At 48.7% G+C, this 5,000-nt stretch overlaps 1 protein-coding gene across 1 annotated transcript in view; it reads left to right on the top strand.

The window, feature by feature from the left end:
* LOC106867680 (dynein axonemal heavy chain 6-like) overlaps positions 1-5,000 on the top strand; it is a 367,549-nt gene that overhangs the window by 350,144 nt on the left and 12,405 nt on the right. The window lies entirely within an intron of this gene.

Here is a 5,000-nt window from a genome sequence, read left to right as displayed (position 1 = left end):
GGTGTAAAAACTTTATCAATCCCACCGTGTGGCACCTTGGACAGGTGTCTTTTACTGTAGCCTCGGGCTGACCAAAACCTTGTGAGTAGGCTTGGAAGACAGAAACTAAAAGAAGCCCATTATATATATATATATATATATATATATATATATATATATATATATATACACACATATATACACATATATATTTGTGTGTTTGTGTTTGTACCTCCACCATCGCTTGACAACCGATGTTGGTGTGTAATGGTTTGGCAAGAGACCATTAGAATAAGTACCAAGCTTACAATGAATAAGTCTAGTGATGGATTTCTTCAACTAAAAGGCAGTGCTCCAGCATGGCCACAGTCACAATGACTGAAACAAGTAAAACAGTAAAAGAGTAATAGAACATAATTAACATACAAGGTGGTACCCAAAAGTAACCAGAAACGTTCTCTGTGGGACAAGCCCATTGTAGTTCAGGCTTCCACTACTAGAAGTCACTTGATGCAGCCCTCAGGCATCAGCCTGTTGACCAGTGTCATTGAGTGAAGTTGTACTGCCATGTGGTGCGTCTTTGTTTTGCAGTGCTTCTCTCTTGTTCAGCAATTTTTGTGATGGCTGAAATGAAGGAGCAGTGTGCTTCTGTGAAGTTTTGTTTTTGCCAGGGAAAACAGTGGCCGAAACAGTTGTCATGCTTCTAACAGCATACAAGGATGCTGCCATGAGCAAAACACAAGCTTATGAATGGTTTTCATGCTTTAGGAATGGTCACTTGTTGCTTGAAGACCAACCTTGTTTAGGGCGACCGTCAACCCCTTGCATGAATGAAAACATCAGGAAAATGCATGAACTGACCCTGGAGGACCATTGCCGAACAATTGACAAACTTATTGATATGGCTGGTGTGTCCTTTGTGCTCCTGCCAACAAATTTTGAGCAAGGAATTGTTAATTAAACATAGTTGCAGCAACATTTGTGCCTTGCTTGCTTACGGAGGATCAAAAGCAGTCATGACTGAATGGATGACCCTGCTTACCTACCCTCCCTATTCACCCAATCTTGCTCCCTGAAACTTTTTTCTTTGTTCCCTCGACTGAAAAATGTTCTTAAAAAAGGAAAACGTTTTGCAGATGTGGAAGAGGTGAAGGAAAAAACGGTGGAGGCGTTAAAATGCATCACTGTTCAGAGTTCCAGGACTGTTTCAAACAGTGGAAAACAGATCTGGACCGAGGCATGGTTTCAAATGGAGAATACTTTGAAGGTGATAAAAGTGTAAACATGTAATACTAAGTGAATAAAATAATATTGCAAAATTCCGGTTTCTTTTGGATACCTCCTCATACATGCATGTTTGAAAAGCCAGAAGCTGTGGGGTTTGTTCAGGAAAAAATCCCTTTAATGATGTATTGTGTTGAAGAGCACAATATACTTCAGAACTAGACAAAATGATATCACCTCAGAAGTGATCCCCAAGAGTGATAGATATGCATTTCGAGAGACGACTGCACTGGTATGGTCATGTAGCGAGAATGGATGAGGATAGCTGTGTGAAAAAGTGCCACACCTTAACAGTTGAGGGATCCTGTGGAAGAGGTAGGCCCAGGAAGACCTGGGATGAGGTGGTAAGGCACGACCTTCGAACATTGGGCCTCACCGAGGCGATGACTTCTGACCGAGACCTTTGGAAATATAGTGTGCGCGAGAAGACCCGGCAAGCCAAGTGAGACCTAAATCTAAGGCCCAGCCAGCCCACTTATGCGTACCTTCCTTCCTTCATTGGACACTAAATTCCACTTGTGAAGACCTGTTGAGGCAAGTGAAATCGAAATCGAGTTAAATTAAAATTGGATACTAAACCCCACTGCGAAGACCTGTTGAGGCAAGTGAAATAGAAATAGATTGTTGCCAGCGCCCCCGGACTGGCTCTTGCGCGAGTGACACATGAGGTTTTTCGAGCGAGATCGTTGCCTGTGCCCCTGGACTGGCTGATGTGCGGGTGACACATGAAATTGTTCGAGCGGGATCGTTGCCAGTGCCCCTGGACTGGCTCATGTGCGGGTGACACATGAAATGTTTCGAGCGGGATCGTTGCCAGTGCCCCTGGACTGGCTCATGTGCGGGAGACACGTGAAATCTTTCGAGCGGGATCGATGCCAGTGCCCCGGGACTGGCTCATGTGCGGGCGACACATGAAATCTTTCGAGCGAGATCGTTGCCGGTGCCCCTGGGCCGGCTTGCGGGTGATGCATGAGGTTTTTCGAGCGAGGTCGTTGCCGGCGCCCCCGGACTGGCTCATGTGCGGGCAAGACATGAAATCTTTCGAGCGGGATCGTTGCCAGTGCCCCTGGACTGGCTCTTGTGCGGGTGACACATGAGGCTTTTTCGAGCGAGATCGTTGCCGGTGCCCCTGGACTGGCTCATGTGCGGGTGACACATGAAATTTTTTCGAGCAGAGTCGTTGGCAGTGCCCCTGAACTGGCTCATGTGCGGGCGACACATGAAATCTTTCGAGCGAGATCGTTGCCGGTGCCCCTGGGACGGCTTGCGGGTGATGCATGAGGTTTTTCGAGCGAGGTCGTTGCCGGTGCCCCCGGACTGGCTCATGTGCGGGCAAGACATGAAATCTTTCGAGCGGGATCGTTGCCAGTGCCCCTGGACTGGCTCTTGTGCGGGTGACACATGAGGCTTTTTCGAGCGAGATCGTTGCCAGTGCTCCTGGACTGGCTCTTGTGCGGGTGACACGAGGTTTTTTCGAGCGAGATCGCTGCCGGTGCCCCTAGACTGGCTCATGTGCGGGTGACACATGAAATCTTTCGAGCGGGATCGTTGCCAGTGCCCCTGGACTGGCTCATGTGCGGGCGACACATGATATCTTTCGAGCGAGTTCGTTGCCAGTGCCCCTGGACTGGCTCTTGTGCGGGTGACACATGAAATGTTTCGAGCGGGATCGTTTGCCAGTGCCCCCGGACTGGCTTATGTGCGGGTGACACATGAAATCTTTCGAGCGGGATCGTTGCCAGTGCCCCTGGACTGGCTCATGTGCGGGCGACACATGATATCTTTCGAGCGAGTTCGTTGCCAGTGCCCCCGGACTGGCTCATGTGCGGGCGACACATGATATCTTTCGAGCGGGATCATTTGCCAGCGCCCCCGGACTGGCTCATGTGCGGGCGACACATGATATCTTTCGAGCGGGATCGTTTGCCAGTGCCCCCGGACTGGCTCATGTGCGGGCGACACATGAAATCTTTCGAGCGAGATCGTTGCCCGTGCCCCTGTGCCGGCTTGCGAGTGACACATGATATCTTTCGAGCGAGTTCGTTGCCAGTGCCCCTGGACTGGCTCTTGTGCGGGCGACACAAGATATCTTTCGAGCGGGATCGTTTGCCAGTGCCCCCCGGACTGGCTCATGTGCGAGCGACACATGAAATCTTTCGAGCGGGATCGTTGCCAGTACCCCTGGACTGGCTCATGTGCGGGCGACACATGAGGTTTTTTTTCGAGCGAGATCGCTGCCGGTGCCCCTAGACTGGCTCATGTGTGGGTGACACATGAAATCTTTCGAGCGAGTTCGTTGCCAGTGCCCCTGGACTGGCTCATGTGCGGGCGACACATGATATCTTTCGAGCGGGATCGTTTGCCAGTGCCCCCGGACTGGCTCATGTGCGGGCGACACATGAAATCTTTCGAGCGAGATCGTTGCCGGTGCCCCTGGGCCGGCTTGCGGGTGACACATGAGGTTTTTCGAGCGAGGTCGTTGCCGGTGCCCCCGGGCTGGCTCGTGTGCGGGCGACACATGGGGTCTTTCGAGCGGGATCGTTGCCAGTGCCCCTGGACTGGCTCTTGTGCGGGTGACACATGAGGCTTTTTCGAGCGGGATCGTTTGCCAGTGCCCCCGGCCTGGCTCATGTGCGGGCGACACATGAAATCTTTCGAGCGGGATCGTTGCCAGTGCCCCTGGACTGGCTCATGTGCGGGCGACACATGATATCTTTCGTGCGAGATCGTTGCCAGTGCCCATGGACTGGCTCTTGTGCGAGTGACACATGAGGTTTTTCGAGCGAGATCGTTGCCGGTGCCCCTGGACTGGCTCTTGTGCGGGTGGCACATAAAAGACACCATTTCGAGCGTGGCCGTTTTCGTGCGGGTGACACGTAAAAGCACCCACTACACTCTCTGAGTGGTTGGCGTTAGGAAGGGCATCCAGCTGTAGAAACTCTGCCAAATTAGATTGGAGCCTGGTGTTGCCATCCGGTTTCACCAGTCCTCAGTCAAATCGTCCAACCCATGCTAGCATGGAAGGCGGACGTTTAAACGATGATTTAAACGATGAATTGTTGCAGCTTGTCAATGTCATGTCAAAGCTGAAAACATGTGCATTAGAAACATCAAGGACAAATGGACAAATGGTAGTGGTGAAAGATTACTAACTTAATGATGATAGCAATGAACTTTGCCCCTGACATTCATCTGCCCACAGGCAAGACAAAACTAACTTCCAGTCTGTACGTCAATCAACTAATATACAACTGTTGAAAAAATACATTTAGCAACAAAATATGCTACCTTTTAGAACAGGCCACTCCAATGTGATCATTGAAAAACTGTTCTTATGTACAATGCACTGTGTAATATTACTGGATAAACATATAATAAATACATACACACTCACACACACATATATGATCTGGCTTGATTTAATTTAAGTTTATGCATCACAATTATGCAATTACATATTTGGTGGTGTTTATCATAATGCAACAAATGTTGAATACAATTGATCTATGAACTGTATGTAAAATTACGTTTTTCTGTTTTAATGATGTGTGTGTGTGTGTGTGTGTGTAGTTTAAAGATCCAATAGAGGTAGAATCAGCCAAAAAAGTACTCCAATAGTTTCATGCTTTTATGATACTTTTAACTAGGCATATTTGTAACTTCAAGTAATCTAGTTAAAGTATCATAAAAGCATGACACTATTAGTAGCTCTTTCAGTTATGTATTAAATTCACACA

The sequence above is a fragment of the Octopus bimaculoides genome, chromosome 14, assembly GCF_046866305.1.
Source record: "Octopus bimaculoides isolate indiv1 chromosome 14, ASM4686630v1, whole genome shotgun sequence".
Classification (NCBI taxonomy): Eukaryota; Metazoa; Mollusca; class Cephalopoda; order Octopoda; family Octopodidae; genus Octopus; species Octopus bimaculoides.
The sequence above is the reverse complement of the archived record's forward strand: the minus strand, read 5'-3'. Positions and strand labels throughout refer to the sequence as shown.